At 42.4% G+C, this 24,365-nt stretch overlaps 1 protein-coding gene across 10 annotated transcripts in view; it reads right to left on the bottom strand.

Moving 5' to 3' along the window:
- Window positions 1-24,365, bottom strand: part of SIPA1L1 (signal induced proliferation associated 1 like 1) — a 405,747-nt gene that overhangs the window by 250,954 nt on the left and 130,428 nt on the right. For 8 of the 10 annotated variants that reach the window (XM_050953405.1, XM_050953408.1, XM_050953406.1 and 5 more), the window contains one exon: window positions 6,014-6,085. The exons of the other annotated variants lie outside the window; for them this stretch is intronic. The gene's annotated coding sequence lies outside the window, so the exon portion shown is untranslated. The remainder of the gene's footprint in view (window positions 1-6,013; window positions 6,086-24,365) is intronic. 10 annotated transcript variants of the gene reach the window in all.

Genomic DNA, 24,365 nt, shown 5'->3' with positions numbered 1-24,365 from the left:
TTCTTACAAACTAAGAAAAAGAACTTTTAAGACTATGTCCAGCAGTGCCATCTGATAACTCCTGCCACATTAGAGAGTATTTCAGTAAAAATGTATTTATCCCATACAACTTCCTACTCAGATAATAGAGTGTAAGCTCTATTATGGGTACCTTCGAGGTTCCTATGAACTCTGAGGCAAACAATTCATCTATGGGAGAAGGTAGGTTCATTTTTAAATCAATAGCCAAAAGTTTTTAATATTCTTATATTGAAATTATAAAGCTTAATTATTTAAAACAGCTTTAAAAAAAGGCTAAATATTAAACTAGTGAGACATCTTTCCGCTCAGTAGATAGACTGGTAGTTCCAGAGCTGATCATAGATAGCAGAAGTCACCTTCATTAACTGACTTGAGGATGGGGAGGAAGAGGAAGGAGTGACAGTTTGAGAGTGCAGAGCTGATTGGGGACTGAAATAGTTTACAGCAGGGGTCTCAAAGTCCCAGCTCGTGGGCCACCTGTGGCGCAAGAACCTCCCCACTGTGGCCCACAGAGGAGACACGCATGCAGCCACACTGCCAGCTCTGTCTCCTGCAAGCGCCGCCCCCCCCCCCCCCCACAGCTCCCATTGGCTGGGGGAGAGGGCTAGAGATACCATCACTAGTTGCTGGGCAGCGTCAGCCATGGAGGCAGCGTCACTTTTTTCCACAATGAATAAAAAAAGTCAAAATACCTAACACAATTATCTGATGCACACCTTGCTGCAATCCTGAAGGTTTCAACTGCTCAGTTACTGGGGCTAAACATCAACAAACTGATAGAACTGAAGTGTTGCCAGGTGTCTGGCAAACACTAAAAACTCTCTGGCAGGCGAAGAATTGTATACAGTTGTAGAACAGTTTTATTATTTCTAAGAAATTCTAAATAAAAAATATGATTAAATGTTTTCTTTTCTGAACACCATCTTCAGTGACATTATTGGCCTGCTGGAAGGATCTGAGAACTGGCACTGGCTCTAAGGTAAATTGAGTTTGAGACCCTTGGCTTACAGTGTGAGGACAGTAGAAAGTGATTTAATTGAGAAGGTAAGAGAGGGAAAGTACAATAAAAGAAACGAAAAAAGGTGCAGCTTTGGGAGCATGGCAACACGGGTATTTTCAGCTGTGCAGGTAGGTGTGGGGGAGATTTTTTGAGGCCTGGTCATGGTAGAGGGCTACAAAATCTTGCAAAATCTTACTGTCATAACCTTAGTCCCAGATTTGGACCTTAGCGTCCAAAATATGGGGGTTAGCATGAAAACCTCCAAGCTTAGTTACCAGCTTGGACCTGGTACCTGCTGCCACCACCCAAAAATTAGAGTGTTTTGGGGCACTCTGGTCCCTCTGAAAAACCTTCCCTGGGGATCCCAAGACCCAAATCCCTTGAGTCTCACCACAAAGGGAAATAATCCTTTTTCCCTTCCCCCCTCCAGATGCTCCTGGAGAGATACACAGACATAAGCTCTGTGAAACTACACAGAGTGACTCCCCCTCTCTGTTTCCAGTCCTGGAAGCAAAAAGTACTTTCCTATTCCCCCAGAGGGAATGCAAAGTCAGGCTAGCAATCCAACACACAGATCTCCCCTTGACTTCTTCCTCCCACCAATTCCCTGGTGAGTACAGACTCAATTTCCCTGAAGTAAAGAAAAACTCCAACAGGTCTTAAAAGAAAGCTTTATATAAAAAGAAAGAAAAATAAGTACAAATGTTCTCTCTGTATTAGATGATACAACACAGGGTCAATTGCTTAAAAGAATATTGAATAAACAGCCTTATTCAAAAAGAATACAAATCAAAGCACTCCAGCACTTATATTCATGCAAATACCAAAGAAAAGAAACCATAGAACTTACTATCTGATCTCTTTGTCCTTACACTTAGAAACAGAAAATTAGAAAGTAGAACTACTTCTCCAAAGCTCAGAGAAAGCAGGCAGACGACAAAAGACAAAAGACTCAGACACTCAATTCCCTCCACCCAAAGTTGAAAAAATCCGGTTTCCTGATTGGTCCTCTGGTCAGGTGCTTCAGGTGAAAGAGACATTAACCCTTAGCTATCTGTTTATGACACTTACATACCATATTGAGCTGCAATTATGAAGCACCCATTACAGCAGACTAAACTGCTCACTGAAAATTTTCTAGCCAAGATAAGCAGCCACATTACCGATGCTACACTGTGTCTTTCTAAACAGCTTGCAAAGGTCCACATTTAAGATTTTCTTGACATTAATGAGAAGGAGCTAGGCAGTATTTGAATTCCATTTAAGTATATATAACAATTATAAAATTTCTGTTCTAGCTGAAAGGCAACACTTTCGGTTTCAATCCAAGAGAAAATGTGTCCAAGTTGTCCAAAGATTTAAATCTGGCATTTAGTACAGGTTTTAGATTCCTATACAGATGGTTGTGAAACTCACACGTCATTTTTTATATCCGAGCTATTTCACTGAAAGCTGAAGCTAAGCTGTAGGTCCATTGCTAGCCTTCACTGCTGAAGAAAGGACAACTGCTTTTGAGACAAAAGCAGTGCAGCAGCTGGGCTCCCCAGGTGCTCAGCCTGACCCCCAGCTTCATTTCCATTAACAGAAAAGTATTCAATGACCAGCTGCTTGGGCTGTGTTCTCTTCTCCCAGGCCCTCTTTCAATTTCTTACACCTTCCCAGATTTCTCCCTATTTCCTTTTTATTCCCAAGGGTCGCTTTAAGAAGCAGCAAGGTCGGCAAAGAATGAGCACCTCACCTCACCTCACCTGGTGTATAAGGAGTGATACAAAACCTTTGATCTTAAAGCAAAGCCAGCTGGGTTAAAAACAGGAAAGTGCTCAGTCCCCAGCCAACTGTGTGGTTCATCACTTTGCCTGACTATTGGTCCATCCATGGAAAAAAGCATCTAATGTAGTGCTTGTTCCTCCTCTGCAAAGGGACTATGGGCAGGTCTCAGCTATCTTCTCTCTACCACCCACTTCCCCGTGGAATTGTCTCCTCCTACTGGAAATTTCACTGTCGCAGGCACTAGAGAGCTGCATCAGTATCAGTGTGCACATGCACACATTGCTGTGTCCAGAGAACTTGAGAATGTCATGGGAGGAGGAAAGAAGGCAATGCACACAAAAGTGAGCCTAAGGAGCTTTGCCCAGCATATGTTGTGGTTGAGCTCTATGAACCTTAGGTGATGGATGTTTCTGGGCAATGACGGATAATGCTCATAAGAAGTCAGTGGAGAAACAGGAGAAAGTGATTCATAAATAAATCAGAAATGGAAGAGAAATTGGGGACAAGGCTGGGGATGAGAAGGAAGAGAAGAAAGGAAATGGGAGAAACTGACATAAATGGACAGAAGAGATGAAAAAAGCAGATTTTGAAGGGAATAAAGGGTGACTGTGTTCATCTACTTCCTAAGAATATTTTCATAAAGGGAAAAATTGAGGAAAGAGAGAAAAGGACTGAGAAGGAGAAATTAGACTAAAAACAGACACTGAAAAACAGACTGAGGGAAAAATATGATGTCCTGGAAAGGAAAAAAGAGTAAAGGAACAGGTAAGCAGTGAAGGAAATAGAAGGAAGAACAAAAGCAAAGGAGACTGAATAATTTTAATAAAGTTATCAAAACATTACAATTAAAGCCTAATACATGTTTAATTTTTATCTATAAATAATAGGTATGATTCTGCACTACCTCCTTGCATTTTGTGCAGTTATTTATACCTGTGTACAGGAGGATAAAGTGCTGCTAAATCAGAATAGCAGCAATTTGCACGCACTTTGTATACACGTAAATAATTATGCAAAGGTGCAAGGCAATGAAGAATCAATCCCAAATATACAGTATATTGAGACGTTCAAATTTGACCATAACACCCCTCAATTTACCAATACGTAACAGTTTGTGTATTTAAAGGGAGTTATGGTAACTGTTATATGCCGCTCAGAAACTGTTGCTGAGGATGCATCTGCTTGCTGGTAAACTAGTAAGTTGTCCCTGTCTTCCCTTTTCCATCCACGATTAGAATTCGCAGTTTCCTTCTTCATTCATTCCCTTCATTCTACATTTCCATACCATAGTCTCTCGCACATCCAATCACGCTCTCATATACTCCTCCCCCACATTCATTCATTTTCAGTACTGAAAAATGGTGTTTGAGTATCACTCTCTAAAACCAATGAAGGAAAAAACCCACCAGCCTGTATGACAAAGTTTGATTACAACCACCTAGACACACATGCTGAATGGGAGCTCTCTGCACCGCCTCATACATACGTGACAGATGATGTGTGCATATCCACACCACACAAACCCTTTTTACATATACGAAGCCTTATTATGTAGGCAACTTTATGCGCCCTTTGTAGAATATTTAGACAAACTTTTTAAAAAAAAAAAACTTAAGGCTCCTTATTTTAGTTTTAAAAACCTCAGAGGAAATGCATGTGAAAATGTAGCTACTACAGTTAAAGATAAATTTTCTAAAAAAATTATACAAAAATACATAAGAATATTACCATTAAAAAGTGCAAAGCCGATGCAAGAATGGAAATAATCAATTCATGACAAGTTACATGTTTAAGATATTAACTGAATGCAAGAACTATAAGTGTAAAATATTGACATTTTAGTAACTCAAAATATGAAAAGTACAGAAAATGACATTGTTAAAAGGAGGAAATTCACCTTACAAATTCTAAAAACATTAACTCAAACCCCACAAAGCATAATTTACAACACAGACATTATGATGTGTGTACATTTTTTATATTTCTATATATAATGTATAATTAGGCTTATGTTGAAATAATTTATGAGTTACCATCATGATGGTTATCACACTGAGATCTATGTATTTCATCAGTGCCTACTAGGGTTATGAGAGGTAGTCTTATAATATATATATATAAGCTGAGACTATAATTAGGCTGAAACAAGCTCATTTTCACTTGTAACCAGAGAAAAAATGTGAACTCTGATCTTCAGCAGTGAAAGTCCTAGTGCATTAACTCAAAGTTATCTGTTAGCTTTCTTGAGCATATTTAGATATATGTGAGCTTCCACTGTATAGCTAGTATCAGAGTGGTAGCCGTGTTAGTCTGGATCTGTAAAAAGTGACAAAGAGTCCTGTGGCACCTTACAGACTGACAGAAGTATTGGAGCATAAGCTTTCGTGGGTAAATAACCACTTCGTCAGACGTAGTGTGTAGCTGTGATTACATGGTCTAATGCAATTCTTGATGTATTAACAGGGAAATATAGAACAGAAACAGGAAGATTATATTATCTCTGTATTTGGCACTGGTGTGACCAGTTCTGGCTTCCACAGTTCAAGAAGGAGGTTCAAAATTAGTCAGGTTTCACAGAAGAGTCAAAAGGGATAGCTCAGTGGTTTGAGCATTGGCCTGCTAAACCCAGGTTTGCGAGTTCAATCCTTGAGGGGGTCACTTAGGGATCTGGGGCAAAATCAGTACTTGGTCCTGGTAGTGAAGGCAGGGGGCTGGATTCAATGACCAGGACCCTTCCAGTTCTATGAGATAGATAGATAGATATATATATATATATATATATTTATTAATGATTAAAAGCTTGGAAGACATGCCTTGTAGGGAAAGGCTCAATCTATTTAGCTTATCAACGAGAAGGTTAAGGGGTGATTTGATCAGTGTCTACATGGGAAACAGAAATTGGATAACAGAGGGCTCTTCAGTCTAGCAGACAAGTGTATAACAAAATCCAGTGGCTGGAAGTTGAAGCTAAACAAATTCAGACTAGAAATACTTTTGACAGTGAGGGTCATTAACCATTGAAACAACTTATCAAGGGTTATGGTGGATTCTCCAAATTTTTTAATCAACATTGGATGTTTTCCCAAGACATATAACCCTAGTTCCACCACATCTATTGGACGTGAAGCAGAAATTAATTCAGGCAAGGTTTATGGCCTGTGCTATGCAGGAAGTCAGAACTGATAAACACAGTAGCCCCTTCTGGCCTTAAAATTAACTTACCTTTTCTTACTTTACAGATCCTGGTTTCTGCTCTGTCCCTCATGAACTCAACAATAAATACTCACTAGAAACCTGCAAAATCAAAAGTAATTTATTTTAGTGTTTTTAAATTGCAATAATAGGTGCTACCATTGTTGCAGAATAACATGTATTAATTGGCTCTAAGAAAAATTGTAGCATGTTGAAACACAGCCTATTTTCAGGATTTCTGATACTGTGTCAGCCAACCTCCTCAAATTTTAAAAATATATAATTGTTAAACAACAAAAATCACATGCATACTAATCAACATGTGTTTGCAGCATACTTAAGTGTTCCAGCAATCACAGTATATACTATGAATGCATATTAAAAAACTACAACTAATCAAAATGCATGTATTTGTTTATTTTGATTTCTACATTACACTTACCCATACCTTCTTGGACTTGTGGAAAATTTTAACACAAACTAAATCTAGAACACATGTCATATAGATATTTAAAATAACTCTCTAATTCAACACCAAACATGCTGAATCAAATATACTGAGACTGCAGTAGTCTCAGATTATCAAATGCCTTAAATCATCAATTCTCAAATTATAATATATGGACTATGTCCACAGAGTGCCTGCTTATGTCAGTGGAGAGCTGGTTGGTCACACAATGCTGGCTTCCCTTGTTGTTTCTAACTGCTAAATTGCATTAGAAGAAGCTAAAAATGTATTATATGCTTTTCTAATATTAATTTTTCATTTAATCAATGGCTGTAGTTGACACAGGAATATTCTAAGATGTAGATGACGGGGCGGTGGACTATGCCACTGGAAATGATGGGAGGTATCCAAGAGACACTTTTTATTAAGATGAACCGCACAATAAAAAAAAAATGTGAGAACACACTAACTATGTAATATATTGTCTCTCTCTCTCACACATACCCACACACACACACTCCCTCCTCTTTCCAGGTCTACCCTAGGAACTTGTAGACTCTCTAACTGTAGGATCTACCTCTAACTTTCTTTGGGCCTCTCAATGGAGGCTTGATTTAAAATGGGTGTACATTCTACCATTTTAAAGAGCAGAGGACTCAAACTCCCAGCCCACAGGTGACATTGTGACCTTGATGTACTTGGCTGAAAACCTTCCAGACCAAATGTAACAAATACCGTATTGTCTTCCCAAATCTCCAGACAGCCTGAAACAATGGCTCAGAGGCATGAACTCCCCCCTACACTGTATTAATCCCACTAGAATGTTAACTCTAATGCATGAAGGTGGCACTTTAAACTAACCAACTATTTCACTGCTGTATGCAATGGTGGTGTTGCTGTGTTGGTCCCAGGATATTAGAGAGAGACAAGGTGGGTGAGTTATCTTTTTTGAGACTAATTTCTGTTGGTAAGAAAGACAAGCTTTCAAGCTCATCTCTCTCAGCAACAGAAGATGGTCCAATAAAAGATTTTACCTCACCCATCTTTGTCTATTTCATTGCTGATCATTTTAGCAGATGAGATAAAGGGATGGGAGTCGCTGAAGGAAAGAAAATTCAGAGGGAAGAAAGAAATAGATACAAAGACAGAAGAGGGAGAGACACAAAGGAGATGGAGAAAGAAATGACAAGAGTCAGAAACAACAAGAGGAGCCTATTTTCCCACAGAAAGCAACAATAAAGAAATGAACTAAAAGTCTATCTACTCTTGATCTTGAAGCAAAGCTCCCATTGAAGATTGTGGGAGATCTATTGTGAGTGAAGGGCCTATGCCTTTCACTGAAGTGAGGAAAGGTTCTGGCAGATAGGAGACAATGGGGAAAGGCTCGAGCAGCAGGGAGCTGCCAGAACCTTTCCTTGCTGACAAAACCTTGCCAGAGTCTTTCACTGCAATGAGGAGGAACCAGCAGCAGGGAAGCAGAGGGATACTACACTACTAAAGGCAGTATAGATGTCGGAGGCACTGCTTGGGTCTGTAATGAGCTGTATCAGGTATATGCCCTAAGATTCAGACTTTTAGGGTACTCTGCTCGCCTAAGCCATGCCTCACCATGTACACTGCTATTTATATCCATGCTAGCTGGGCATGCAGTGTCTGTACTCTGCACACCACCACAAGTGTAGATGTATATTAGAATACGTACATCTGAGAAACATCAGTTATACAGAAAAAAAAATCTTACTAGATGGCTTCCACAACTTCTCAAACAAATTTGTATTTATTGTATTCTTCATTTCAGTGAGGACTGGAATAATCTATTGCAGGACCCATTGTCACTGAACTCATTCAAAAAACAGTGTATGTCTCCAGGAAGCAAAACAATCCAGAAATATGCTATGTAACACAAGTATTGACTAATCAACAGTACCTAGACAAGATGCAAAATCCTCAAAAGTAGATCTTAACACTATAGAATCACTGTAATCAGGGATATGATTTTACTGTACTTTTACAGTTTGTGCAGTACCTGGCATAACAGGACTTTGATTCTTGACTGGGACACCTAGGTACCATAGCAACATGAATTATAACTACTAATACTGCTAGCTACAATAACTACAGAAACCAATATTTATGCCCTACGTTAATAATACAAATTAGTTAAAGGGACATTGACACACAAGAAGAATCTATTAGTTCTTCAATGATTGTCTACATGGACCCAACTTCTGGTGAGGAGCAAGGAGCGACTTCATAATCAGGAGGTTGGTGCTATTTAAACAAGCATTGCAGAACAGCTCTGTCAAAGCAGACATCAGAGCTTGAAACCTCAACTAATGAACACTTCTGAGTGAAAGTGTGGACTGAGCCCCCCAATGGTTACCTTGCAAATTTCTGAAATAGGGATACTTCTTAAGAGAAGTTGCAGATGCTACTTGAACTCTGGTGGAATGGGTTTTAACATTCATAGTTTGGATTAACTTAGCTGTCTCATAAAACTGCTCTAATACGGCTGGATATCCATACAATCTTATATCAGAGGGATAGCTGTGTTACATACAATCTTAGTGCATATGGCTTGACCCATAACCCTACCTGCAAACCTCCTGAAGGTTCCTGTTTTGTCCAGGTAGTATGAAAGAGCCCTGAATACATCCAGGATATGTAGTTTAGCTTCCCCTGGGTTTGAGTGGGGTTTGGGGTAAAAAAATCATGAAGTGAATCAATTGATTTAAATGAAAATCAGAGACAACTTTAGGCCAGAATTTGGAATGAGTATAAAGAGTCAGCTCGCCTTTTTTTGAATACCAAATAAAATGGGCCAGTCAGAAGGGCCTGAGTTTTCCCTACCCTCTGAGCTGATGTTATGACTACTAAAAACCCCAGATAGGTGGTAAAATGAGCAGGTTGCGAAGGACTCACAAGAGGGGCACATTACGCCAGCTTCCTTAATCCATGCACTGAACAATTCAGAACCTTTGAACAGGAGACTTTTGATGGTTGTTTGGACCTCCCTGGATATTCCAGAAGATTACTGCCATGAAGCCAAGGGCACAACAACAGAAGGGTCACTGAATGTGCCACCACCACAGCAGGGTTATCTAGATCAGGTTGCAGAGATGTTCAGGCCACTAATTGCCCCTCAAACACTTGGTATTTTAGCTCTTCTCTTTATTCTTGTGGAAGCTTCTCTGAATTGTGACATCTTGTCCCAGTTCAGATAGTCATATTTTGACAACAGAGCCTGAAAATCAGACATACACCTCTAGAGACTAGATGAGGAGTACACTTTCCTGTCAAATCAAGCTTCTTAAGGGTCCTCCTCTATTGGTGTCATCTTTTGAGAGCCTTATTCCTTTCATCTTCCATGTGGTCCAGGACTAGGTGGGTGATCAAGCACTTAATTCCATGTTGCTTTCTAGGAAGTGGGTGCCACTGATGCTGGGATATGCCACAAGAACTGGACTGTGAACTGCCTTTTGGTCAAGCCACATGACCAGATACAAAGGCATAATGGGTCTTCTGTCTCATCTTATGAGTAGGAGTCTACTTAAATCGTGGCAAAATATACATTGTTTGTTGGTTGATCATGGAATAAAGAGCAAATTTCATACAGTATATATACACAAGAATTGTACTGTACTACTGTTACGTTTGTACATTGCCCTAGATAAGGAAGTATGCACAGTACTTTTGTATACTTTTACCCTAGATATAATATAGAGTAAAAGTACACAAAAGACCAGAATTCACAATCCGCAGTGCATTTTTCACAGCCATGAATCTGGTAGGGCCCTACTTCTGAGGCAGCAGGATGGGCGACCTTTAGTTAAATACAATATGCATTTCATGAAATTAAATCCCTTAGCCCTACCACAACTGCTGTAATATTTTTTTACAACTATCTTGGCAGTTCAAAAGGATGAATCTAAGTAATTCATCTCTTTTACAGATGAATCATTGCTCAGAATTCTATGGAGAAATGAAGGTGCAGCTGTCTTCCTAAATTAGGAAATGTAGCATCACATAATTCCACATATATGCCTCCCTCCCATGGAATAGACTACTGCTCTTTCAAGCAGCTGCAGACTCTTCAGGCAACCCAGATGGCCCAACCTCCATATCAATGATTCTATTAGGCTTCAATCTGCAAACCTGAATAGAGAAAAGGTAAAAAAAAAAAAAAAAAAAAAAAAAAAAAAGGCCTTAACCCATCCTTCCCCATAAAAAAATCACTCTTATCTAAAACCAAGTTTAACCATTTACTGCCTTTTATGAAGTAATTGTCAGTGGGAAAATGAGTTAAGCCACACTAAATTGCAGTTTGAGATTTTTAAGTTTTGGTGTGTTTATATGAACAAGAGATTGTGCTGAATCTGACAAGACAGTGAGATAATTACACAGGTGATGAAGGCTTGGCACCCAAATAGCCTTAGGTGTTTAATTAAGTGCACAAGGTATTTTGAACATAAGCAAAAAGCTGCTTTTCTGAGACTTTCTAAATAAGAAAAATTACTTGTTAATGCATGTATGCTTTACTTCAAAAGATTAATACCCTAAATTACAGCTTGTCTACTCATTTTTTTAAAAGAGGCTTTCAACTAGTCTCTGCCTATAGGAACATAGTTCATGAATACCCTAGAACAATTCAAAGAAATCAAATTTGGTCATAAGTACAATTTCAATAAACAGATATGTCCACAAACTGAGATCAAAAATAAAGGAGAGAAATATGCTGTCCTCAGACTGCAAGCTGAACTCTGACTAATAAACAAGACTTGCACACACAGTGAAAGCAGTGCATGACCTTGAATAAGCAGTCCAGTGGTGTAAACATGAAAATGTGCTTTGTCACTTAGAAAACTACAGTTTAAGTCTCAGGCATTGAAATCACTTCATCCTTTCAATAAATACAAACGTTACCCGAGAGAAAGCTAAATTATACAGTTTTCAAGAAGTTGGGAAAAGCGCTGTCTTTATCTGCCACTGGTAAATACAATTATTGGCTAAGAGCACATCTTCCTCTCCACATAAAAGGGTCCAGACTCAGTGAGTATGTCAGGTCCCCCCCATACTTAGTCCAAGAGTGCTGGAACAGGCCATGCCCCCACTCACACACACTTTTAAAAGTGGGAGGGTTATGCCCTCTCACTTTTTACTGACCGTAAGGGCAAGCAATATGGGGAAGGGGATGGAGCGGAGTGAGCAAGGCACAGGGTTGGGGTGGGGCCATGGGGAAGGGGCAGAGCTGAGAAGAAAGAGCCACTGTTCTGGCGTCGGTGCCCCCCCTCATACTTTTAGGGACCCTCTGCTGCTCCTGACTTAGTCTTGTATTTTGCGTAGGACCCATGGAATGTACCAAGCACTGCTCCAAGGTATGATGGGAGGGAGATGGGATGACAGTTGCTAGTGACCTGACCACTTCTCTGTAACTTTATGTGAGCTACCCACCAGAAGGAAGTCAGAGTAGTATCTGACTGAAAGACAAGAGCCAGAAAGGAGAGTGTCCAGTAAAAAAGAGAATCCTCACGAGAAGCAACTCTCAAAAGCCTATCAGTACTCCCTAAAACCAAAAGAACAAGAAATATCTCAGCTCTTCCAATGCAAGAAAGCCACGAGAGGGCAGGTTTTTCTGGCTTCAGCTCCCATAAAGTAAATCAACTCTCCAAGGACAGGTAACCTAAAACAAAGTTTGCTACCCATTCCCCAGACAATGTTAGCAAAACCGTATTGCAATGCTGAAGAAAAGTTTTAATGGTAGCTGTTATCTATTAATAGCTTTACTTTTTTTAAAAAATGAATATTTGTAATTGATTAGGGAAGTTGACTTTAAAAAAAAGAATAGTTCCCTAAAGTTGGCAAAGCCATGCTAAACTGAGGAAAGTTTTGCATGGTGGTGTGGGTTTTTTGTGGTTGTTGTTGCTGTTGTTTTTTTAGTATAAATATTTATAAGGTGTCTATCATTGCATTAACTAGGCTCACTTTACATATCCTACATTATAATCAAAATCATTCCCTAATACAGGGACCAAATATACTACCCACCCCTTTATCACCTGGAGCACAAGTACAGTCTGATCAGTAGGTCGGAAAAAAAAAATCAGGAGTACATGGGCTAGACATTTGCAAAACACAGAGAAAAACCGTGCATTTTACAACACATTCAGATGCGGCCAGATTTAGCTTAGAAATAGGCATATTTTTCATAAGTGCCTATCAGTGAAAACGCCCTGCCTCCAGCTTCCTTCACCTTTACCCTCTTGAATGGCTCTTAAGCATTCTGGCTGCAGGCAATTGGCAATGGATCATAGATGGCCAATCCATCAGAGGTAGCTGGTCACAGATTGGTAAACCACTCAGGTTGAGATCACATCTTATATACCCTGTACAACTCTAAGTTTTGTCAGCACTCAACAAAAACAATAAATAGATTAGGGCTTTTAAAGTAACTAGCACCATAAAGTTCTTCCAAAAGGTGATTCTCAGTGTGACAGGGTAGTTGGTTTCTTAAGGTCAGTGGTGCTTAGCGGTCAGACTATCCCATTGCATAGCACGGCCCTATGAGATTTCAAAAGGTTGAACATATATACACAAAGGACCTAGGAGTTACTGACAGAGGATGTGGTCCCAAGAATAAGTGGTGCTTGGGAAGAAATCCAATCACTGTGTCTTTAACGCCCGAGGGCAAGGAATCTTGCAGAGTGGGTCAGGCAAAACTTCCCTCTCAACCAGCCAACTGGGAGTGAACAGGAAGAAGGAAACCAGCATAAATGATGCCTTCTCCCTCACAACAGAACAGACAGCAACAGCAGCAAGCTGGCTTGCTGAACTTTCAGAGCCTGAAGACTAATTGGGGGGAAAGGAGCCAGCTAAGGGAGAAGTCGCTATGGCCCTGCCTGCAGCTGGCTAATTTATAATCCAGCTCCAAGGAGGAGAGCTGGAGACTCTTATTTTAAGAGAACTGGCCAGGACTCCTACATAGGCCCAGAGAGGGTGACCCGCAGTGACTAACAAAGTGAGTTATGCTTGATTAAAAGACTAATAAATAAGAGCCCACAAAGAGGATACATGTCTCAAACCAATTTTGTATGGGTAACTGACTTAAAGAACTTGAGGGGGTTCTCAAGTGAAAACATACCTTCAGGACACAAGGAGCATATGTTCTTGCCAATCTGCCTTCCAAAGAAAACAAGTGACTGAACACTGCACTAGCTAAAACTTCCTATTGGCCTTGATTGTCAGTTGCAGATGGAGCATAATACAGTAGTCCAACCTGGAAGTAAACATGGATGATAGAGAAACTCTACATTCAAAATTAAAAGGTGCAATCTTCTGGTACACCAGAGATGAAAAAAACTTTTCTGGAAATTATTACTATAGAAGGCCAGGAGCAAAAAGTAATCAAGTAAATACCTGACAATGAAAACCACTCGAAGATAAGGCAAGTAAGACTCCTTCAACTGCGAGAGTGATTAGACTTGATTAGATTCTTAAAATAATCACCCCAGCCTCTCTTTTATCCAGGCAGATTTAGACAACTAGTTTTCTTCCAGGACACTCTCTCTACCAGACTTTAGAGGGGTAAATACATAACAGCTATACTGAGTCAGATTAATAGTTCAGCTAGCCTAGTATCCTGTTTTACAACAGTGAGTAAAGAAATGTTTCAGACTGGGTCTGAAGAAATAACATTGTAGCCCTTTGGGGAGGGACTCTCTTTCCATTCTGTGTTTATAAATGCCTAGCACAACGGGGTCCTGGTCCATGTTCATAACTGGAGATCCTGGTAATAGTAAATAATAATAATAACATGACTACAATGACTGAACATACATATTGGACAAGAAAGTTGGCAGAATGGAGGTGAGTCACCCCCTATGACCTTCTAGGATCTCTACAACAGGACCAAACGTTTGTAGGCATTTCTTCTAATCTTGCCAGTTCCTGTTGTTAAGTATTTAAAGAAGTCTGCTCTCTCATTATTGCCATAAGATGCTTGGATCCCAAGATGACGATGCCAGACAAAACCTTAGATTACATATATATATTGTTCATTGAGGCTTTTATACCATAACAAGCTCTGAAATCTCAATGGTTGACATTCAAACACGTGGAGGCTGATCTTTCACAAAACAGGGGGATTAGAGCATTAGAGGATGAGAGGTCATTGGGTAAGAACATCAGTATCTACACAACACTTCTTTAGCAAAAGGCCAGACTACATTCTTGTTGAGTGAAGTTTAAAAAAGTGTAGCTTTTGTTCATTAAAGTACCATAGTTCATTTACATGCCCCTCAAGCTTCTGTCTAAAAAGAAAGGTTTAATTCACAAGACTGTCTGAAATGAAGACCCTCAAACAGGTTGCAAATATCATTAAAGGGGTTAGGCACTAAAAGTGAGCAACTGCAATGAAAACAGTCTCCAAACAAGATGATTAAATCCATTTTTTAAAAACTTAACTGTCAATGAAGAAATGTGGATCTTCGGATTAGTGATAAATTGCTCATGGTTGAATTCAAAAGGAAAATGTACCAGTTGCAGGGTAGATGGTTTCAATTCTAGATTAGTCTAAAGAAGGGAGGGAAATGTCTAAAAATATCTTCTACTCCTTCCATCCTTCCCCTGCTGACACTTCAGTAACAATCATTTGTGATGTGAATAATTTTCACAGGAGGTGCCCAAGAGTATTTTAGACAAGGTCTTGACAAACAGACATATGCACAAAAAAAACCCTTTTCCCTTTGTTCTTAGAACTAGATTCATCACCCTTTTGACCATTATTGAGCTGTATCACAATTCTAAACAAAAGCTCTTTACATTATTTTTCTTTGTCATTAAATTATAGATTTGCTGTGCAGAGAAGATTTTTTAAATTTCCTGTGAAGCTCAATTGTGAGAGGGAAGGCCGCCTACACAGCAGAGAAAGTGAGAAACACACACTTGCAGAGCTGAAAAAAATATACTGGTGTGGGCGTACATGGGGAAGGGAGGGAGGGAAGGAAGAGATCCTAGTCCTAATGAGAAGACTTTATTTTCCTATATCATCTGTCTGGGAAAGAACTAAAATGCATTGCTTAGAGGCGAGCAAAAGGACTGCTCTCCACTCCAAACAACAAGCTATCAGATGTGAAGTGCCAGTATTATAAGCAAGGGTATGTCTACACTACGGGATTATTCCGATTTTATATAAACCGGTTTTGTAAAACAGATTGTATAACGTCGAGTGCACACGGCTACACGGTCATGGATGCTCCTGGCTGGCCTCGCTGAGGTTGGCTGGGGGCACGTGGACAAAAATGGGAATGACTCCCCGGGTCATTCCCTTCTTTATGTTTTGTCTAAAAATAGAGTGTCAGTCCTGCCTAGAATATGGGGCAAGTGTAGTAGAGAACCAGAGAGCACAGCTGCTCTGGGTCAGAGCCCCAGAGATCCCGCAGAAATGATGAGCTGCATGTCATTCTAGGGGGTGCCCCTGCAACAACCTCACCCGTTGCTTCCCTCCTCCCTCAACCCTCCTGGGCTACCGTTGCACTGTCCCCCCATTTGTGTGATGAAGTAATAAAGAAGGCAGGAATAAGAAACACCTAGTTTTTAGTGAGATAAAATGAGGGGGAGGCATTCTCCAGCTGCTATGATAGTCCAGGCAGTACATTAACCCTAATCCTCGTTGTGTGGACGGGTGCAGGGTTAAATCGGTTTAATGCTGCTAACTTCGGTTTAAACGCGTAGTGTAGACCAGGCCTAAGTGTAAGATAAAGCCATTGCAAGTTCATATACTTGATGTGAGGGGCTTTAAATCTGGGCAGGAATGCTGCCTTTCCCCCAAATTTTTCTACTCCCTGTATTGGATACACTCACTCACAGAAAGGAAGCCACCTGTGCACTAGCTTAAGGAGCCTATGATGGAGTATACAGACCCTACACTGGAAAGCAAGGGGTTAAGGAACAGCTCTGGGTCCAGGCGGCCCCAACCATCCACACCTGCAAAGCCTGCAAAAGCTGGAAGCAGGGCTTTAAAAAGGGCAGCAGAGCAGCTCAGAGGCAGGCGGTGGAAGGGAGCAGATGGCTGCTCTGAGCTCTAAGGGGAAAGTGCTACCCAGGAAATCATTACCTGAGACTTGACAACAGACCTGTGCAAACCTACAAAAGTGAGGCAGATGACTGAATGTGCAGGTCAGAGACTTGACTGAAGTGACGGTACGTCTACACTACGGGATTAGTCTGATTTTACATAAACCGGTTTTGTAAAAACACATTGTATAAAGTCAAGTGCACGCGGCCACACTAAGCACATTAATTCGGCGGTGTGCGTCCATGGTCCGAGGCTAGCATCAATTTCCGGAGCGTTGCACTGTGGGTAGCTATTCCGTAGCTATCCCATAGTTCCCGCAGTCTCCTCTGCCCCTTGGAATTCTGGGTTCAGATCCCAGTGCCTGATGGGGCAAAAATCATTGTCGCGGATGGTTCTGGGTATATGTAGTCACTCATTCCTTCCTCCGGGAAAACAACGGCAGACAATCATTTCACGCCCTTTTTCCCTGGATTGCCCTGGCAGACATCATAGCACGGCAACCATGGAGCCCGTTCAGGTTTTTTTTTTTTACTGTCACCGTATGTGTACTGGATGCTGCTGACAGAGGCGTTACTGCAGCGCTACACAACAGCATTTGTTTGCTTTTGCATGATAGCAGAGACAGTTACCAGCCGTTCTGTACCATCTACTGGGAATGACTAGGAATCATTCCTATTTTTACCCAGGCGCCCCCGGCCAGCCTCACCTAAGGCCAGCCAGGAGCACTCACGGGCTGATGGTGACGACGGATAGAAGTCATATTATACCGTTTGCCACCGGGGAGGGGAGAAGAGTGGATACTGCTCTTCAGTGCTGCAGCATCGCGTCTATCACCAGCATTCAGTAGACATAGGGTGACATTGAAAAAAGTCAAGAAATGATTTCTTTCCCTTTTCTTTCATGTGATGGGGGGAGGGAGTAAATTGACGAGCTATACCCTGAATCACGCCGGACAATGTGTTTGAACCTACAGGCACTGGGAGCTCAGTCAAGAATGCAAATACTTTTCGGAGTCTGCTGGGGACTGTGGGATAGCTGGAGTCCTCAGTACCCCCTCCCTCCCAACCTTCTTCCATGAGCGTCCATTTGATTCTTTGGCTTTCCGTTACGCTTGTCACACAGCACTGTGTAGCCTGGAGATCTTTTTCAAATGCTTTGGCATTTCATCTTCTGTAACAGAGCTCTGACAGAACAGATATGTCTCCCCATACAGCGATCAGATCCAGTATCTCCTGTACGGTCCATGCTGGAGCTCTTTTTGGATTTGGGACTGCATGGCCACTCGTGCTAATCAGAGCTCCATGCTGGGCAAACAGGAAGTGTAATTCAAAATTTCGCAGGGCTTTTCCTGTTTACCTGGCCACAGCATCCGAGTTCAGATTGCTGTCCAGAGCGGTCACAGTGGTGCACTGTGGGATACCGCCCAGAGGCCAATACTGTTGATTTGCGGCCACACTAACCCTAATCCGATATGGTAATAGCGATTTTAGCAGTACTCCTCTCATTGGGGAAGAGTACAGAAACCGATGTAGAGAGCCCTTTATATCGATATAAAGGGCCTCGTAGCGTGAACAGGTGCGCCGTTAAATCGATTTAACGCTGCTAAAATCGGTTTAAATGCGTAGTGTAGACCAGGCCTGATTTACTCCATGAAGCTAAAGGAGACTGGGGTAGTACGTTGTCATAAATAGATAAGTAAGAGTTAATAGAACAAAAGTGCTTCATATCTCTTTTGCCTAGAAAGGGTTAACAAGAACAGTGAGCCTGGCTGTCACCTGATCAGAGGACCAATCAGAGGACAGGATACTTTCAAATCTTGAGGGAGGGAAGTTTTTGTATGTGCTGTTAGTGTTTGGTTGTTGTTCACTCTGGGGGCTCAGAGGGACCAGACATGCAACTAGGTTTCTCTCCAGTCTCCCTGATACAGGTTCTTATAGATCCAGATTCTTATAGATCCAGAATAGTGAGTACGAGGTAGATAAAGTGAGTTAGGTTTATGTTTGTTTTCTTTATTTGCAAATGTGTATTTGGCTGGAAGGAGTTCAAATGTGTATTTGGCTGGAAGGAGTTCAAATGTGTATTTGGCTGGAAGGAGTTCAAATGTGTACTTGAATACTTAGGCTGGGAGGGTATTCCCAGTGTCTATAGCTGAAAGACCCTGTAACATATTCCATCTTAAATTTACAAAGATTATTTTTACCTTTGTTCTTTCTTTAATTAATAGTTTTTCTTGTTTAAGAACCTGATTGGTTTTTTTTATTCTGGTGTAAGACCCCAGGGTGTCATAACATATTTCCCAGATTTGGACCTTAGCGTCCAAAATATGGGTGTTAGCATGAAAACCTCCAAGCTTAGTTACCAGCTTGGACCTGGTAAAGCTGCCACCACCCAAAAAATTAGAGTGTTTTGGGGCACTCTGGTCCCCCCAAAAACCTTCCCTGGGGACCCCAAAGACCCAAATTCCTTGAGTCTTACAACAAAGGGGAATAAACCATTTCCCCCCCCCTTCCAGATGTTCCCTCCCTGGGTTCCTGGAGAGATACACAGAAGCAAGCTCTGTGAATCTAAACAGAGGGACTCCACCCTCCCCGTTTCCAGTCCTGGAAACTCAAGTACTTCCCTCTTCACCCAGAGGGTATGCAAAGTCAGGCTTAGTAAATCTAACACAAAGAGATTTTCCCCCTGACTTCTTCCTCCTACCAATTCCCTGGTGAGTTGCAGACTTAATTCCCTGGAATTCCCACTAAAGAAAAACTCCAACAGGTCTAAAAAAGAAAGCTTTATAAGAAGAAAGAAAAATACATAAAAATGGTCTCTCTGTATTAAGGTGACAAATACAAGGTCAATTGCTTAAAAGAAATATGAATAAACAGCCTTATCCACAAAGAATACAATTTAACACATTCCAGCAACTACACACATGTAAATACAAAAAACAAACAATATAAACCTACTGTCTTATCTCTTTGTACTTACAACTGGGAAACAGCAGATTAGAAAGGCAGGAGACAGAAAGATCACTCTCAGAGCCGAGAGGGTCAGACACAAGACAAAGAACAAAGAACTCACACATAAACTTCCCTCCACCCAGATTTGAAAAAGTCTTGTTTCCTGATTGGTCCTCTGGTCAGGTGTTTCAGGTTACTGGTGTTACCCCTTTACAGGTAAAAGAACATTAACCCTTAGCTATCTGTTTATGACACAGAGGACGGGGTCTAGATTCACCAGGGAATTGGTGGGGAGAAAGGAGGGAAGGGGGAGAGAGGCTAATTTCTCTGTGTTAGGATTACTGTCTCTCTCAGAGAGAATCTGGGAAGGGGAGAGAGAAGGAGGGGGGAAGGTAAATTTTCCTCTCTGTTTAAAGATTCAAGGAGTTTGAATCACAGTGATCTTCCAGGGTAACCCAGGGAGGGGAAGTCTGGGAGAGGCAATGGTGAGGGAAAGGGTTTACTTTCCTTGTGTTAAGATCCAGAGGGACTGGGTCTTGTGGGTCCCCGGGCCAGGTTTTGGGGGGGACCAGAGTGTACCAGGCACTGGAATTCCTGGTTGGTAGCAGCGCTACAAGTATTAAGCTGGTAAATAAGCTTAGAGGAATTCATGCTGGTACCCCATTTGTTGGACGCTATGGTTCAGAGTGGGGAATTATGCCATGACATGGTGGTACTGGTGGGATAAATAGATGAGATAGAATCCAAAAGCCAGTGAGGTTTTTATTTCTCTCCCTGCTAGCTATCTGCAGGCAGACTGAGAGGTTTGGGTTTAGGAGCAAAAGCTAGTAGGATTTTTTCTCTCTCTTTCCCTGCTAGCTGTGGGTAAAGCAGGCTAGAGGAGATTGTTTTAAAAGCAAAGGTCTACAAGTTTTTTGGTCTCTCCCTTCTGAGTACTCTGAAGGCAAAGGCATTAGAGTTTACCAAGGATCTTTGTTAAACAAAGGGACTCCAGTTGTGAGTCACCATACACCAGCAAAACACATTTGCAAATGAATGGTGTTTTTCTTTCTAACTTTGTCGGAATAGCTAGGTAGAAGGAGTTTAAAAAAAAAAGACTCTGTTGCTAAGCAACCTGAAGAAGGCAACAGAAAAGCAGCATTTCAAGCAGTAAACAGCAGAGGGCGCCCCATCACAAGGAAGCCGGAATTATGAGTTCCAAGGAACGGGCAAAACTGGACGCAGGGGAACAAATCAAAGACGCAGACCACAGGTGAGACATGGAAAAGAAACAAAAAGAACTAGAACTAAAACAAAAAGAGATAGAACTGAGAGAAAAAGAGATGGAGCTGAGAGAAAGAGAAAAAGAGGCTGCTCACAGGAGAAAGCTGGAGATAAAAGAAAGAGAGAGAAAGCATGAACTGGAATTAGCGCAGGCTAGGCAGCATGCTCCAGCCAACCCTAACAACCCTTCTCCAGTTATTGTTCCACATCCCAAGAAATTTCCCACCTACAAGGCAGGTGATGACACTGAGGCCTTCCTAGAAAATTTTGAAAGGACCTGCCATGGGTACAGCATCTCTGAAGATCAGTACATGATAGAGCTGAGGCCACTGCTCAGTGGACCCCTAGCAGAGGTGGCGGCTGAAATGCCTAAGGAGAACATGAACGATTATAAACTTTTTCAAACCAAGGCCAGAATCAGAATGGGGCTAACACCTGGGCATGCCCATCGGAGGTTCAGAGCCCTATGGTGGAAACCAGATGTGTCATTCACCCGACACGCCTACCACATTGGAAAGAATTATAATGCCTGGATATTCTGGACGAGATGCACCTCTTAATACAATTGGAGCAGTTCTTAGAGGGTGTTCCTGAAGAAATAGAAAGGTACATCCTAGATGGGAAGCCCAAAACTGTAATTGAGGCGGGGGAGATTGGAGCCAGATGGGTGGAAGTGGCAGAAAAGAAAAGAGCTACTATCAAGGGGAGCGAATATCACAGGGGTCACACCGACAATAAACCCTATAACCGAGGGCAACCCAAGACCTGCAACCCCAGGAGAGCCGCCGACGCCCTATTCTCTCACCTCACCAATCTCCAGTAACCCACCTCGGCCCACTGACAAGTCAGCTGGGCAATGCTTCAAGTGTAATGAACTGGGACATATAAAGGCCCCAAGAACCCCAACCGAGTGCAGTTCATTATATCTCCATCACTCCAAAGATCCCCAGGCCCAGATGCCTCTCAAATACCCTCGGAGCGAAGGGAGATTTTGAGAGTGGGTGGAAAGAAGGTTATCGCGTGGAGAGACACGGGGGCACAAGTGTCAGCTATCCACCAATCCTTAGTGGACCCCAAGTTCATCAAACCAGAGGCCCAAGTAACAATTTACCCCTTCATGTCAAAATCTGTAGACTTGCCTACAGCTAAACTGCCTGTCCAGTACAAAGGCTGGTCAGGAATGTGGACTTTTGCAGTCTATAACAATTATCACATCCCCATGCTATTGGGGGAAGACTTGGCCAACCAGGTAAAGTGGGTCAAGAGGGTGGGAATGGTTACACGCAGCCAAGCCAGGCAAGCTTCCAGACCCATCCCTGCTCCTGAACCGTCTACAGAGGCCCCATCTGTGTTAGCAGAGACCCAGACAGAGGTGGTGGACCCGGATCCCCTGCCTACAACTGCAATAGCCACAGTACTTCCAGTCCCAGACCCGGACCTGGAAACGCAACCAGCACCAGAACCATTGCCAGCACTGACGCCAGCGCTTGCAAACACATCTTCAACCCCAACGCCAGAGGGCGCCAGCGAGCCTGAACTGGCAGAAGCAGCAGACAACCATACCCAAGAGGTTCAGCCAGAGACTGAAATACCAGCTGGTGCACCAGTGGAGAGCAGTTCACCAGCCACGAAAACAACCCCATCACCTACATCGCTTCCCAAAGGACCAAGCCCAAGTCCACAGTCTAAGGAAGAACTGGTTTCTACAGCCTCCAGGAAACAGTTCCAGACTGAGCAGGAAGCAGATGACACCCTTCAGAAAACTTGGGCGGCGGCACGGAGCACCCCACCGCCTCTGAACTCTTCTAACTGATCCCCGTTTGTTATAGAACAAGGGCTTTTATATAAGAAGACTCTTTCTGGTGGACACTGGGAAGACTGGCATCCGCAAAAACAGTTGGTGGTTCCAACTAAGTACCGGGGGAAGCTCTTAAGCTTAGCCCATGATCATCCCAGTGGCCATGCTGGGGTGAACAGAACCAAAGACAGGTTGGGGAAGTCCTTCCACTGGGAGAGGATGGGCAAGCATGTTGCCAAGTATGTCCGGTCTTGTGAGGTGTGCCAAAAAGTGGGAAAGCCCCAAGACCAGGTCAAGGCCCCTCTCCAGCCACTCCCCATAATTGAGGTCCCATTTCAGCGAGTAGCTGTGGATATTATGGGTCCTTTCCCAAAAAATACACCCAGAGGAAAGCAGTACATACTGACTATCGTGGACTTTGCTACCCGATGGCTGGGAGCAGTTGCTCTAGGCAACACCAGGGCTAAAACTGTGTGCCAGGCCCTAATAGACATTTTTGCCAGGGTAGGTTGGCCCTCCGACATCCTTACGGATTCAGGGACTAATTTCCTGGCCGGGACCATGAAAGAACTGTGGAATACTCATGGGGTGAATCACTTAGTTGCCACCCCGTACCACCATCAAACCAATGGCCTGGTGGAAAGATTTAATGGAACTTTGGGGGCCATGATACGTAAATTCGTGAACAAACACTCCAATGACTGGGACCTAGTGTTCCAGCAGTTGCTCTTTGCTTACAGGGCTTTACCACATCCCAGTTTAGGGTTCTCACCGTTTGAGCTTGTGTATGGCCACGAGGTTAAAGGGCCATTACAGTTGGTGAAGCAGCAATGGGAGGGGTTTACACCCTCTCCAGGAACTAACATTCTGGACTTTGTTAGCCCCTACAAAACACCCTCCGACACTCTTTAGCCCTCGCTAAAGAAAACCTAAAAGATGCTCAAAAAGAGCAAAAGGCCTGGTATGATAGACATACCAGAGAGCGTTCCTTCAAAGTAGGAGACCAGGTTATGGTCTTGAAGGCGCAACAGGCCCATAAAATGGAAGCATCATGGGAAGGGCCATTCACGGTCCAAGAGTGCCTGGAAGCTGTTAACTACCTCATGGCATTTCCCAATTCCTCCCTAAAGCCCAGAGTGTACCACGTTAATTCTCTCAAGCCCTTTTATTCCAGAGATTTACAGGTTTGTCAGTTTACAGCCCAGGGAGGAGATGACGCTGAGTGGCCTGACGGTGTCTACAATGAAGGGAAAAGTGACGGTGGCATGGAAGGGGTGAACCTCTCCACAACAGAGCATCTGCAGCGGCAACAGATCAAGGAGTTGATGCACGCTCCCGTGAAAGTTTCCCAGAATCAACTAGTTAAAAATTGTCCTTGCAATGTGAAGAATCTTGTAGTTCTACATAATTAGTAGCATATGTAAGGGTGCATGTGTTTATTAATCTGTTTATTCTAGAGTTCTAGGGAGAAACCAGTGCCAGTGTGGTTCCACACTGTCAGTGATTTGGGGGGCGTGTCATAAACAGATAAGTAAGAGTTAATAGAACAGAAGTGCTTCATATCTCTTTTGCCTGGAAAGGGTTAACAAGAACAGTGAGCCTGGCTGTCACCTGATCAGAGGACCAACCAGAGGACAGGATACTTTCAAATCTTGAGGGAGGGAAGTTTTTGTGTGTGCTGTTAGTGTTTGATTGTTGTTCACTCTGGGGGCTCAGAGGGACCAGATGTGCAACCAGGTTTCTCTCCGGTCTCCCTGATACAGGTTCTTATAGATCCAGAATAGTGAGTACAAGGTAGATAAAGCGAGTTAGGCTTATGTTTGTTTTCTTTATTTGCAAATGTGTATTTGGCT

The sequence above is a fragment of the Gopherus flavomarginatus genome, chromosome 5, assembly GCF_025201925.1.
Source record: "Gopherus flavomarginatus isolate rGopFla2 chromosome 5, rGopFla2.mat.asm, whole genome shotgun sequence".
NCBI lineage: Eukaryota > Metazoa > Chordata > Testudines > Testudinidae > Gopherus > Gopherus flavomarginatus.
The sequence above is the reverse complement of the archived record's forward strand: the minus strand, read 5'-3'. Positions and strand labels throughout refer to the sequence as shown.